This window comes from Schistocerca cancellata, unplaced genomic scaffold (assembly GCF_023864275.1).
Source record: "Schistocerca cancellata isolate TAMUIC-IGC-003103 unplaced genomic scaffold, iqSchCanc2.1 HiC_scaffold_410, whole genome shotgun sequence".
NCBI classification, from domain to species: Eukaryota; Metazoa; Arthropoda; class Insecta; order Orthoptera; family Acrididae; genus Schistocerca; species Schistocerca cancellata.
The window spans coordinates 76,834-89,287 of record NW_026046427.1 but is presented as its reverse complement, the minus strand read 5'-3'; the positions used below and the strand labels follow the sequence as shown (position 1 = coordinate 89,287).

At 54.1% G+C, this 12,454-nt stretch overlaps 20 non-coding genes across 20 annotated transcripts; all 20 read right to left on the bottom strand.

The window, feature by feature from the left end:
- Positions 1 to 612: 612 nt before the first annotated feature.
- Positions 613 to 694, bottom strand: Trnas-aga (transfer RNA serine (anticodon AGA)). Its single transcript has one exon. It is a non-coding gene; the product is annotated as a tRNA-Ser (tRNA).
- A 139-nt stretch (positions 695 to 833) lies between these two features.
- Positions 834 to 906, bottom strand: Trnak-uuu (transfer RNA lysine (anticodon UUU)). Its single transcript has one exon. It is a non-coding gene; the product is annotated as a tRNA-Lys (tRNA).
- A 296-nt stretch (positions 907 to 1,202) lies between these two features.
- Positions 1,203 to 1,274, bottom strand: Trnae-uuc (transfer RNA glutamic acid (anticodon UUC)). Its single transcript has one exon. It is a non-coding gene; the product is annotated as a tRNA-Glu (tRNA).
- Positions 1,275 to 1,596: 322 nt separating this feature from the next.
- On the bottom strand, positions 1,597 to 1,669 carry Trnam-cau (transfer RNA methionine (anticodon CAU)). Its single transcript has one exon. It is a non-coding gene; the product is annotated as a tRNA-Met (tRNA).
- A 1,151-nt stretch (positions 1,670 to 2,820) lies between these two features.
- Positions 2,821 to 2,902, bottom strand: Trnas-aga (transfer RNA serine (anticodon AGA)). Its single transcript has one exon. It is a non-coding gene; the product is annotated as a tRNA-Ser (tRNA).
- A 509-nt stretch (positions 2,903 to 3,411) lies between these two features.
- On the bottom strand, positions 3,412 to 3,483 carry Trnae-uuc (transfer RNA glutamic acid (anticodon UUC)). The gene has a single exon. It is a non-coding gene; the product is annotated as a tRNA-Glu (tRNA).
- Positions 3,484 to 3,805: 322 nt separating this feature from the next.
- On the bottom strand, positions 3,806 to 3,878 carry Trnam-cau (transfer RNA methionine (anticodon CAU)). The gene has a single exon. It is a non-coding gene; the product is annotated as a tRNA-Met (tRNA).
- Positions 3,879 to 5,029: 1,151 nt separating this feature from the next.
- On the bottom strand, positions 5,030 to 5,111 carry Trnas-aga (transfer RNA serine (anticodon AGA)). The gene has a single exon. It is a non-coding gene; the product is annotated as a tRNA-Ser (tRNA).
- Positions 5,112 to 5,620: 509 nt separating this feature from the next.
- On the bottom strand, positions 5,621 to 5,692 carry Trnae-uuc (transfer RNA glutamic acid (anticodon UUC)). Its single transcript has one exon. It is a non-coding gene; the product is annotated as a tRNA-Glu (tRNA).
- Positions 5,693 to 6,014: 322 nt separating this feature from the next.
- On the bottom strand, positions 6,015 to 6,087 carry Trnam-cau (transfer RNA methionine (anticodon CAU)). The gene has a single exon. It is a non-coding gene; the product is annotated as a tRNA-Met (tRNA).
- A 1,151-nt stretch (positions 6,088 to 7,238) lies between these two features.
- On the bottom strand, positions 7,239 to 7,320 carry Trnas-aga (transfer RNA serine (anticodon AGA)). The gene has a single exon. It is a non-coding gene; the product is annotated as a tRNA-Ser (tRNA).
- A 139-nt stretch (positions 7,321 to 7,459) lies between these two features.
- Positions 7,460 to 7,532, bottom strand: Trnak-uuu (transfer RNA lysine (anticodon UUU)). The gene has a single exon. It is a non-coding gene; the product is annotated as a tRNA-Lys (tRNA).
- Positions 7,533 to 7,828: 296 nt separating this feature from the next.
- Positions 7,829 to 7,900, bottom strand: Trnae-uuc (transfer RNA glutamic acid (anticodon UUC)). The gene has a single exon. It is a non-coding gene; the product is annotated as a tRNA-Glu (tRNA).
- Positions 7,901 to 8,222: 322 nt separating this feature from the next.
- On the bottom strand, positions 8,223 to 8,295 carry Trnam-cau (transfer RNA methionine (anticodon CAU)). The gene has a single exon. It is a non-coding gene; the product is annotated as a tRNA-Met (tRNA).
- Positions 8,296 to 9,446: 1,151 nt separating this feature from the next.
- On the bottom strand, positions 9,447 to 9,528 carry Trnas-aga (transfer RNA serine (anticodon AGA)). Its single transcript has one exon. It is a non-coding gene; the product is annotated as a tRNA-Ser (tRNA).
- A 139-nt stretch (positions 9,529 to 9,667) lies between these two features.
- Trnak-uuu (transfer RNA lysine (anticodon UUU)) lies at positions 9,668 to 9,740 on the bottom strand. Its single transcript has one exon. It is a non-coding gene; the product is annotated as a tRNA-Lys (tRNA).
- A 296-nt stretch (positions 9,741 to 10,036) lies between these two features.
- Trnae-uuc (transfer RNA glutamic acid (anticodon UUC)) lies at positions 10,037 to 10,108 on the bottom strand. Its single transcript has one exon. It is a non-coding gene; the product is annotated as a tRNA-Glu (tRNA).
- A 322-nt stretch (positions 10,109 to 10,430) lies between these two features.
- Trnam-cau (transfer RNA methionine (anticodon CAU)) lies at positions 10,431 to 10,503 on the bottom strand. The gene has a single exon. It is a non-coding gene; the product is annotated as a tRNA-Met (tRNA).
- Positions 10,504 to 11,654: 1,151 nt separating this feature from the next.
- Trnas-aga (transfer RNA serine (anticodon AGA)) lies at positions 11,655 to 11,736 on the bottom strand. Its single transcript has one exon. It is a non-coding gene; the product is annotated as a tRNA-Ser (tRNA).
- Positions 11,737 to 12,245: 509 nt separating this feature from the next.
- Positions 12,246 to 12,317, bottom strand: Trnae-uuc (transfer RNA glutamic acid (anticodon UUC)). Its single transcript has one exon. It is a non-coding gene; the product is annotated as a tRNA-Glu (tRNA).
- Between the last annotated feature and the right edge of the window lie 137 nt (positions 12,318 to 12,454).

The window sequence follows — 12,454 nt, the reverse complement described above, 5'->3', positions numbered from 1 at the left end:
GCCACCCAGCGACGTCGCATACAACCGAGAAAAGTGCTACACACGCGGAGTCCCCCACTACACTGCCTCAAAGCGACCGCTCGTCACTATTGTGTGAGTAACGTTGCGACCGCGGCGACGAGCCTTGCCCAAAGACGCAGCGTGCGTGGAGGCGCTGCCCGAATGCACCCTCCTACCTCGTAAAGCGCCTACAGCTACTATCACCGTGGGCCACTGCCGGCGGGCGGGAAGCCGACACAGCGCGGCGTTGCGAGCAGCGGCTGTGCGGTGGTGGTGTAATGGTGAGCATAGTTGCCTTCCGAGCAGTTGAGCCGCGTTCGATTCCTGGCCACCGCAACGGGCGCAAATCTATGCGTATGAGTATGTGAGCCACGTGCTGTTGAATTAACGTTTTCTTTCCGTCGTCGCTCCACGCAGGCCATCCTGTAGTATGTCCCGACTTGTCCCGACTTTGCTCGGCTGACGCGAAAGCTGACGCTTGGAATTCGCCCTTATCAAAAGGACAGGCGCTATAAACGACTGTGAGAGGTGAGGTGTAGCGAGGTACCAAAACGACAGGCAAACTGCGAAATTTTCTGCTCTCTCATCTGAAACAAAAAATAAAAAAACCGACGCAGTCGGTAGGACTCGAACCTACGCTCCCAGAGGGAATCTGATTTCTAGTCAGACGCCTTAACCACTCGGCCACGACTGCTCGTAGCTAAAGCTTCCCTCGAATCGTGGAAAATGCAACCGGTCTGCGCAGAATGTTGACAGGAAACGAACTCGGTGCACTGATTACGGCAGGGCTGCCAGCGCTACGAGACGAGCCATTACGGAAGCGTTAAAATCTTCGCCCGAACAGGGATTCGAACCCTGGACCCTTAGGTTAAAAGCCTAATGCTCTACCGACTGAGCTATCCGGGCTCACGCATGTTGTGCATGGAGCGACTGCAAGCAATGTGAATAACTGCAACGCGTGTGTAGCCGTACTACGGTAATTGCTGGCTTCTGGCGCAACTGGCGACTTCACCGACTTCCCACTGACGCTGGTAGCACCCCAACAGCGGACCAGTGCCTCTTCTCCCTTTATCCCGGTGCTGACAGTAATTGCATCCTGTGCCTGCTTCCCCCGATTACGTTCGGTTGAAGCTCCGGAAGGAGGGCGACAAACGAAGGTTGGAAGGCCAAAACATGGAGGGTCGTGTGCGCAAAAACTTCCCTTCCGGTACCGGGAATCGAACCCGGGCCTCCTGGGTGAAAGCCAGGTATCCTAGCCACTAGACCACACCGGACTGGCTCGAGAAACGTGAGATTTACTCCCTCTCCTCTCGCATTTCCTGCTGAATCCGGACTCAGTGTTGTTCTCTGTTTGCGAGCATTTTTGCGCGTGCAGACTGGCATGGCGCACAGCTCGAAACTGTCTATTCATTGCTGTTTGCATCATATTTCACTCATAACAGGGGAGCAGAATGATCAAAGTTGTACCTTGCCATAATTGGAAGTAAACATTGTGACGCTGAGGCGTGGACTCCTTGTGGATAACAAACGACAATTAAGTTCGTTCGCTAGCAATAGCAACGCCGGTAATTCAGCCGTGATGTACAGCAAATTAAATGCCCCGGGTGAGGATCGAACTCACGACCTTAAGATTATGAGACTTACGCGCTACCTACTGCGCTACCGAGGCTCGTTGCAACCATCATCCCAGGAAACTTGGTAAGTCTCACATATTAGAGATAGACAGTTTGCGCTTTCTCAGGAATCTGTTGTGTCGCTACGCGTGCTTTCCCGACTTGCTAGATTAAACTGCTGCCGCAGCTTTTTTAACGACGGAAAGCAGCACTGCCTGAGGTTACAGTACATCGCCCTTGCGGCACCTGAACACAGCGGCCTGTAGGGCCAGGCCGACGCTGGAGTTCAGTAACAGCACGCGACCGTCCAAGTAGGGTCTCTTGCGTGCTGCATGTTTGGTTCTTCTCACAGCGAATCCTGCTATACATTCCTGAGGCTGACGCACCTCAAGCGAGCAATCGGCGCGGCAGCACTATAGCGACAACAGCAAAACGATGCATCGGCCGGGAATCGAAGCCGGGCCGCCCGCGTGGTAGGCGAACAACCTACCACTTTTTTAGTTGTTGTTCTCATTTTGTTAGTTGCATTTGTTGGGGGCGGACGTCCGATGACGTCCGTGCTTCCCGAGCAGCTGTCTGCAGGGAAAGTGGGATTGCCACCCAGCGACGTCGCATACAACCGAGAAAAGTGCTACACACGCGGAGTCCCCCACTACACTGCCTCAAAGCGACCGCTCGTCACTATTGTGTGAGTAACGTTGCGACCGCGGCGACGAGCCTTGCCCAAAGACGCAGCGTGCGTGGAGGCGCTGCCCGAATGCACCCTCCTACCTCGTAAAGCGCCTACAGCTACTATCACCGTGGGCCACTGCCGGCGGGCGGGAAGCCGACACAGCGCGGCGTTGCGAGCAGCGGCTGTGCGGTGGTGGTGTAATGGTGAGCATAGTTGCCTTCCGAGCAGTTGAGCCGCGTTCGATTCCTGGCCACCGCAACGGGCGCAAATCTATGCGTATGAGTATGTGAGCCACGTGCTGTTGAATTAACGTTTTCTTTCCGTCGTCGCTCCACGCAGGCAATCCTGTAGTATGTCCCGACTTGTCCCGACTTTGCTCGGCTGACGCGAAAGCTGACGCTTGGAATTCGCCCTTATCAAAAGGACAGGCGCTATAAACGACTGTGAGAGGTGAGGTGTAGCGAGGTACCAAAACGACAGGCAAACTGCGAAATTTTCTGCTCTCTCTTCTGAAACAAAAAATAAAAAAACAGACGCAGTCGGTAGGACTCGAACCTACGCTCCCAGAGGGAATCTGATTTCTAGTCAGACGCCTTAACCACTCGGCCACGACTGCTCGTAGCTAAAGCTTCCCTCGAATCGTGGAAAATGCAACCGGTCTGCGCAGAATGTTGACAGGAAACGAACTCGGTGCACTGATTACGGCAGGGCTGCCAGCGCTACGAGACGAGCCATTACGGAAGCGTTAAAATCTTCGCCCGAACAGGGATTCGAACCCTGGACCCTTAGGTTAAAAAGCCTAATGCTCTACCGACTGAGCTATCCGGGCTCACGCATGTTGTGCATGGAGCGACTGCAAGCAATGTGAATAACTGCAACGCGTGTGTAGCCGTACTACGGTAATTGCTGGCTTCTGGCGCAACTGGCGACTTCACCGACTTCCCACTGACGCTGGTAGCACCCCAACAGCGGACCAGTGCCTCTTCTCCCTTTATCCCGGTGCTGACAGTAATTGCATCCTGTGCCTGCTTCCCCCGATTACGTTCGGTTGAAGCTCCGGAAGGAGGGCGACAAACGAAGGTTGGAAGGCCAAAACATGGAGGGTCGTGTGCGCAAAAACTTCCCTTCCGGTACCGGGAATCGAACCCGGGCCTCCTGGGTGAAAGCCAGGTATCCTAGCCACTAGACCACACCGGACTTGCTCGAGAAACGTGAGATTTACTCCCTCTCCTCTCGCATTTCCTGCTGAATCCGGACTCAGTGTTGTTCTCTGTTTGCGAGCATTTTTGCGCGTGCAGACTGGCATGGCGCACAGCTCGAAACTGTCTATTCATTGCTGTTTGCATCATATTTCACTCATAACAGGGGAGCAGAATGATCAAAGTTGTACCTTGCCATAATTGGAAGTAAACATTGTGACGCTGAGGCGTGGACTCCTTGTGGATAACAAACGACAATTAAGTTCGTTCGCTAGCAATAGCAACGCCGGTAATTCAGCCGTGATGTACAGCAAATTAAATGCCCCGGGTGAGGATCGAACTCACGACCTTAAGATTATGAGACTTACGCGCTACCTACTGCGCTACCGAGGCTCGTTGCAACCATCATCCCAGGAAACTTGGTAAGTCTCACATATTAGAGATAGACAGTTTGCGCTTTCTCAGGAATCTGTTGTGTCGCTACGCGTGCTTTCCCGACTTGCTAGATTAAACTGCTGCCGCAGCTTTTTTAACGACGGAAAGCAGCACTGCCTGAGGTTACAGTACATCGCCCTTGCGGCACCTGAACACAGCGGCCTGTAGGGCCAGGCCGACGCTGGAGTTCAGTAACAGCACGCGACCGTCCAAGTAGGGTCTCTTGCGTGCTGCATGTTTGGTTCTTCTCACAGCGAATCCTGCTATACATTCCTGAGGCTGACGCACCTCAAGCGAGCAATCGGCGCGGCAGCACTATAGCGACAACAGCAAAACGATGCATCGGCCGGGAATCGAAGCCGGGCCGCCCGCGTGGTAGGCGAACAACCTACCACTTTTTTAGTTGTTGTTCTCATTTTGTTAGTTGCATTTGTTGGGGGCGGACGTCCGATGACGTCCGTGCTTCCCGAGCAGCTGTCTGCAGGGAAAGTGGGATTGCCACCCAGCGACGTCGCATACAACCGAGAAAAGTGCTACACACGCGGAGTCCCCCACTACACTGCCTCAAAGCGACCGCTCGTCACTATTGTGTGAGTAACGTTGCGACCGCGGCGACGAGCCTTGCCCAAAGACGCAGCGTGCGTGGAGGCGCTGCCCGAATGCACCCTCCTACCTCGTAAAGCGCCTACAGCTACTATCACCGTGGGCCACTGCCGGCGGGCGGGAAGCCGACACAGCGCGGCGTTGCGAGCAGCGGCTGTGCGGTGGTGGTGTAATGGTGAGCATAGTTGCCTTCCGAGCAGTTGAGCCGCGTTCGATTCCTGGCCACCGCAACGGGCGCAAATCTATGCGTATGAGTATGTGAGCCACGTGCTGTTGAATTAACGTTTTCTTTCCGTCGTCGCTCCACGCAGGCAATCCTGTAGTATGTCCCGACTTGTCCCGACTTTGCTCGGCTGACGCGAAAGCTGACGCTTGGAATTCGCCCTTATCAAAAGGACAGGCGCTATAAACGACTGTGAGAGGTGAGGTGTAGCGAGGTACCAAAACGACAGGCAAACTGCGAAATTTTCTGCTCTCTCTTCTGAAACAAAAAATAAAAAAACAGACGCAGTCGGTAGGACTCGAACCTACGCTCCCAGAGGGAATCTGATTTCTAGTCAGACGCCTTAACCACTCGGCCACGACTGCTCGTAGCTAAAGCTTCCCTCGAATCGTGGAAAATGCAACCGGTCTGCGCAGAATGTTGACAGGAAACGAACTCGGTGCACTGATTACGGCAGGGCTGCCAGCGCTACGAGACGAGCCATTACGGAAGCGTTAAAATCTTCGCCCGAACAGGGATTCGAACCCTGGACCCTTAGGTTAAAAAGCCTAATGCTCTACCGACTGAGCTATCCGGGCTCACGCATGTTGTGCATGGAGCGACTGCAAGCAATGTGAATAACTGCAACGCGTGTGTAGCCGTACTACGGTAATTGCTGGCTTCTGGCGCAACTGGCGACTTCACCGACTTCCCACTGACGCTGGTAGCACCCCAACAGCGGACCAGTGCCTCTTCTCCCTTTATCCCGGTGCTGACAGTAATTGCATCCTGTGCCTGCTTCCCCCGATTACGTTCGGTTGAAGCTCCGGAAGGAGGGCGACAAACGAAGGTTGGAAGGCCAAAACATGGAGGGTCGTGTGCGCAAAAACTTCCCTTCCGGTACCGGGAATCGAACCCGGGCCTCCTGGGTGAAAGCCAGGTATCCTAGCCACTAGACCACACCGGACTTGCTCGAGAAACGTGAGATTTACTCCCTCTCCTCTCGCATTTCCTGCTGAATCCGGACTCAGTGTTGTTCTCTGTTTGCGAGCATTTTTGCGCGTGCAGACTGGCATGGCGCACAGCTCGAAACTGTCTATTCATTGCTGTTTGCATCATATTTCACTCATAACAGGGGAGCAGAATGATCAAAGTTGTACCTTGCCATAATTGGAAGTAAACATTGTGACGCTGAGGCGTGGACTCCTTGTGGATAACAAACGACAATTAAGTTCGTTCGCTAGCAATAGCAACGCCGGTAATTCAGCCGTGATGTACAGCAAATTAAATGCCCCGGGTGAGGATCGAACTCACGACCTTAAGATTATGAGACTTACGCGCTACCTACTGCGCTACCGAGGCTCGTTGCAACCATCATCCCAGGAAACTTGGTAAGTCTCACATATTAGAGATAGACAGTTTGCGCTTTCTCAGGAATCTGTTGTGTCGCTACGCGTGCTTTCCCGACTTGCTAGATTAAACTGCTGCCGCAGCTTTTTTAACGACGGAAAGCAGCACTGCCTGAGGTTACAGTACATCGCCCTTGCGGCACCTGAACACAGCGGCCTGTAGGGCCAGGCCGACGCTGGAGTTCAGTAACAGCACGCGACCGTCCAAGTAGGGTCTCTTGCGTGCTGCATGTTTGGTTCTTCTCACAGCGAATCCTGCTATACATTCCTGAGGCTGACGCACCTCAAGCGAGCAATCGGCGCGGCAGCACTATAGCGACAACAGCAAAACGATGCATCGGCCGGGAATCGAAGCCGGGCCGCCCGCGTGGTAGGCGAACAACCTACCACTTTTTTAGTTGTTGTTCTCATTTTGTTAGTTGCATTTGTTGGGGGCGGACGTCCGATGACGTCCGTGCTTCCCGAGCAGCTGTCTGCAGGGAAAGTGGGATTGCCACCCAGCGACGTCGCATACAACCGAGAAAAGTGCTACACACGCGGAGTCCCCCACTACACTGCCTCAAAGCGACCGCTCGTCACTATTGTGTGAGTAACGTTGCGACCGCGGCGACGAGCCTTGCCCAAAGACGCAGCGTGCGTGGAGGCGCTGCCCGAATGCACCCTCCTACCTCGTAAAGCGCCTACAGCTACTATCACCGTGGGCCACTGCCGGCGGGCGGGAAGCCGACACAGCGCGGCGTTGCGAGCAGCGGCTGTGCGGTGGTGGTGTAATGGTGAGCATAGTTGCCTTCCGAGCAGTTGAGCCGCGTTCGATTCCTGGCCACCGCAACGGGCGCAAATCTATGCGTATGAGTATGTGAGCCACGTGCTGTTGAATTAACGTTTTCTTTCCGTCGTCGCTCCACGCAGGCCATCCTGTAGTATGTCCCGACTTGTCCCGACTTTGCTCGGCTGACGCGAAAGCTGACGCTTGGAATTCGCCCTTATCAAAAGGACAGGCGCTATAAACGACTGTGAGAGGTGAGGTGTAGCGAGGTACCAAAACGACAGGCAAACTGCGAAATTTTCTGCTCTCTCATCTGAAACAAAAAATAAAAAAACCGACGCAGTCGGTAGGACTCGAACCTACGCTCCCAGAGGGAATCTGATTTCTAGTCAGACGCCTTAACCACTCGGCCACGACTGCTCGTAGCTAAAGCTTCCCTCGAATCGTGGAAAATGCAACCGGTCTGCGCAGAATGTTGACAGGAAACGAACTCGGTGCACTGATTACGGCAGGGCTGCCAGCGCTACGAGACGAGCCATTACGGAAGCGTTAAAATCTTCGCCCGAACAGGGATTCGAACCCTGGACCCTTAGGTTAAAAGCCTAATGCTCTACCGACTGAGCTATCCGGGCTCACGCATGTTGTGCATGGAGCGACTGCAAGCAATGTGAATAACTGCAACGCGTGTGTAGCCGTACTACGGTAATTGCTGGCTTCTGGCGCAACTGGCGACTTCACCGACTTCCCACTGACGCTGGTAGCACCCCAACAGCGGACCAGTGCCTCTTCTCCCTTTATCCCGGTGCTGACAGTAATTGCATCCTGTGCCTGCTTCCCCCGATTACGTTCGGTTGAAGCTCCGGAAGGAGGGCGACAAACGAAGGTTGGAAGGCCAAAACATGGAGGGTCGTGTGCGCAAAAACTTCCCTTCCGGTACCGGGAATCGAACCCGGGCCTCCTGGGTGAAAGCCAGGTATCCTAGCCACTAGACCACACCGGACTGGCTCGAGAAACGTGAGATTTACTCCCTCTCCTCTCGCATTTCCTGCTGAATCCGGACTCAGTGTTGTTCTCTGTTTGCGAGCATTTTTGCGCGTGCAGACTGGCATGGCGCACAGCTCGAAACTGTCTATTCATTGCTGTTTGCATCATATTTCACTCATAACAGGGGAGCAGAATGATCAAAGTTGTACCTTGCCATAATTGGAAGTAAACATTGTGACGCTGAGGCGTGGACTCCTTGTGGATAACAAACGACAATTAAGTTCGTTCGCTAGCAATAGCAACGCCGGTAATTCAGCCGTGATGTACAGCAAATTAAATGCCCCGGGTGAGGATCGAACTCACGACCTTAAGATTATGAGACTTACGCGCTACCTACTGCGCTACCGAGGCTCGTTGCAACCATCATCCCAGGAAACTTGGTAAGTCTCACATATTAGAGATAGACAGTTTGCGCTTTCTCAGGAATCTGTTGTGTCGCTACGCGTGCTTTCCCGACTTGCTAGATTAAACTGCTGCCGCAGCTTTTTTAACGACGGAAAGCAGCACTGCCTGAGGTTACAGTACATCGCCCTTGCGGCACCTGAACACAGCGGCCTGTAGGGCCAGGCCGACGCTGGAGTTCAGTAACAGCACGCGACCGTCCAAGTAGGGTCTCTTGCGTGCTGCATGTTTGGTTCTTCTCACAGCGAATCCTGCTATACATTCCTGAGGCTGACGCACCTCAAGCGAGCAATCGGCGCGGCAGCACTATAGCGACAACAGCAAAACGATGCATCGGCCGGGAATCGAAGCCGGGCCGCCCGCGTGGTAGGCGAACAACCTACCACTTTTTTAGTTGTTGTTCTCATTTTGTTAGTTGCATTTGTTGGGGGCGGACGTCCGATGACGTCCGTGCTTCCCGAGCAGCTGTCTGCAGGGAAAGTGGGATTGCCACCCAGCGACGTCGCATACAACCGAGAAAAGTGCTACACACGCGGAGTCCCCCACTACACTGCCTCAAAGCGACCGCTCGTCACTATTGTGTGAGTAACGTTGCGACCGCGGCGACGAGCCTTGCCCAAAGACGCAGCGTGCGTGGAGGCGCTGCCCGAATGCACCCTCCTACCTCGTAAAGCGCCTACAGCTACTATCACCGTGGGCCACTGCCGGCGGGCGGGAAGCCGACACAGCGCGGCGTTGCGAGCAGCGGCTGTGCGGTGGTGGTGTAATGGTGAGCATAGTTGCCTTCCGAGCAGTTGAGCCGCGTTCGATTCCTGGCCACCGCAACGGGCGCAAATCTATGCGTATGAGTATGTGAGCCACGTGCTGTTGAATTAACGTTTTCTTTCCGTCGTCGCTCCACGCAGGCCATCCTGTAGTATGTCCCGACTTGTCCCGACTTTGCTCGGCTGACGCGAAAGCTGACGCTTGGAATTCGCCCTTATCAAAAGGACAGGCGCTATAAACGACTGTGAGAGGTGAGGTGTAGCGAGGTACCAAAACGACAGGCAAACTGCGAAATTTTCTGCTCTCTCATCTGAAACAAAAAATAAAAAAACCGACGCAGTCGGTAGGACTCGAACCTACGCTCCCAGAGGGAATCTGATTTCTAGTCAGACGCCTTAACCACTCGGCCACGACTGCTCGTAGCTAAAGCTTCCCTCGAATCGTGGAAAATGCAACCGGTCTGCGCAGAATGTTGACAGGAAACGAACTCGGTGCACTGATTACGGCAGGGCTGCCAGCGCTACGAGACGAGCCATTACGGAAGCGTTAAAATCTTCGCCCGAACAGGGATTCGAACCCTGGACCCTTAGGTTAAAAGCCTAATGCTCTACCGACTGAGCTATCCGGGCTCACGCATGTTGTGCATGGAGCGACTGCAAGCAATGTGAATAACTGCAACGCGTGTGTAGCCGTACTACGGTAATTGCTGGCTTCTGGCGCAACTGGCGACTTCACCGACTTCCCACTGACGCTGGTAGCACCCCAACAGCGGACCAGTGCCTCTTCTCCCTTTATCCCGGTGCTGACAGTAATTGCATCCTGTGCCTGCTTCCCCCGATTACGTTCGGTTGAAGCTCCGGAAGGAGGGCGACAAACGAAGGTTGGAAGGCCAAAACATGGAGGGTCGTGTGCGCAAAAACTTCCCTTCCGGTACCGGGAATCGAACCCGGGCCTCCTGGGTGAAAGCCAGGTATCCTAGCCACTAGACCACACCGGACTTGCTCGAGAAACGTGAGATTTACTCCCTCTCCTCTCGCATTTCCTGCTGAATCCGGACTCAGTGTTGTTCTCTGTTTGCGAGCATTTTTGCGCGTGCAGACTGGCATGGCGCACAGCTCGAAACTGTCTATTCATTGCTGTTTGCATCATATTTCACTCATAACAGGGGAGCAGAATGATCAAAGTTGTACCTTGCCATAATTGGAAGTAAACATTGTGACGCTGAGGCGTGGACTCCTTGTGGATAACAAACGACAATTAAGTTCGTTCGCTAGCAATAGCAACGCCGGTAATTCAGCCGTGATGTACAGCAAATTAAATGCCCCGGGTGAGGATCGAACTCACGACCTTAAGATTATGAGACTTACGCGCTACCTACTGCGCTACCGAGGCTCGTTGCAACCATCATCCCAGGAAACTTGGTAAGTCTCACATATTAGAGATAGACAGTTTGCGCTTTCTCAGGAATCTGTTGTGTCGCTACGCGTGCTTTCCCGACTTGCTAGATTAAACTGCTGCCGCAGCTTTTTTAACGACGGAAAGCAGCACTGCCTGAGGTTACAGTACATCGCCCTTGCGGCACCTGAACACAGCGGCCTGTAGGGCCAGGCCGACGCTGGAGTTCAGTAACAGCACGCGACCGTCCAAGTACGGTCTCTTGCGTGCTGCATGTTTGGTTCTTCTCACAGCGAATCCTGCTATACATTCCTGAGGCTGACGCACCTCAAGCGAGCAATCGGCGCGGCAGCACTATAGCGACAACAGCAAAACGATGCATCGGCCGGGAATCGAAGCCGGGCCGCCCGAGTGGTAGGCGAACAACCTACCACTTTTTTAGTTGTTGTTCTCATTTTGTTAGTTGCATTTGTTGGGGGCGGACGTCCGATGACGTCCGTGCTTCCCGAGCAGCTGTCTGCAGGGAAAGTGGGATTGCCACCCAGCGACGTCGCATACAACCGAGAAAAGTGCTACACACGCGGAGTCCCCCACTACACTGCCTCAAAGCGACCGCTCGTCACTATTGTGTGAGTAACGTTGCGACCGCGGCGACGAGCCTTGCCCAAAGACGCAGCGTGCGTGGAGGCGCTGCCCGAATGCACCCTCCTACCTCGTAAAGCGCCTACAGCTACTATCACCGTGGGCCACTGCCGGCGGGCGGGAAGCCGACACAGCGCGGCGTTGCGAGCAGCGGCTGTGCGGTGGTGGTGTAATGGTGAGCATAGTTGCCTTCCGAGCAGTTGAGCCGCGTTCGATTCCTGGCCACCCCAACGGGCGCAAATCTATGCGTATGAGTATGTGAGCCACGTGCTGTTGAATTAACGTTTTCTTTCCGTCGTCGCTCCACGCAGGCCATCCTGTAGTATGTCCCGACTTGTCCCGACTTTGCTCGGCTGACGCGAAAGCTGACGCTTGGAATTCGCCCTTATCAAAAGGACAGGCGCTATAAACGACTGTGAGAGGTGAGGTGTAGCGAGGTACCAAAACGACAGGCAAACTGCGAAATTTTCTGCTCTCTCTTCTGAAACAAAAAATAAAAAAACAGACGCAGTCGGTAGGACTCGAACCTACGCTCCCAGAGGGAATCTGATTTCTAGTCAGACGCCTTAACCACTCGGCCACGACTGCTCGTAGCTAAAGCTTCCCTCGAATCGTGAAAAATGCAACCGGTCTGCGCAGAATGTTGACAGGAAACGAACTCGGTGCACTGATTACGGCAGGGCTGCCAGCGCTACGAGACGAGCCATTACGGAAGCGTTAAAATCTTCGCCCGAACAGGGATTCGAACCCTGGACCCTTAGGTTAAAAAGCCTAATGCTCTACCGACTGAGCTATCCGGGCTCACGCATGTTGTGCATGGAGCGACTGCAAGCAATGTGAATAACTGCAACGCGTGTGTAGCCGTACTACGGTAATTGCTGGCTTCTGGCGCAACTGGCGACTTCACCGACTTCCCACTGACGCTGGTAGCACCCCAACAGCGGACCAGTGCCTCTTCTCCCTTTATCCCGGTGCTGACAGTAATTGCATCCTGTGCCTGCTTCCCCCGATTACGTTCGGTTGAAGCTCCGGAAGGAGGGCGACAAACGAAGGTTGGAAGGCCAAAACATGGAGGGTCGTGTGCGCAAAAACTTCCCTTCCGGTACCGGGAATCGAACCCGGGCCTCCTGGGTGAAAGCCAGGTATCCTAGCCACTAGACCACACCGGACTTGCTCGAGAAACGTGAGATTTACTCCCTCTCCTCTCGCATTTCCTGCTGAATCCGGACTCAGTGTTGTTCTCTGTTTGCGAGCATTTTTGCGCGTGCAGACTGGCATGGCGCACAGCTCGAAACTGTCTATTCAT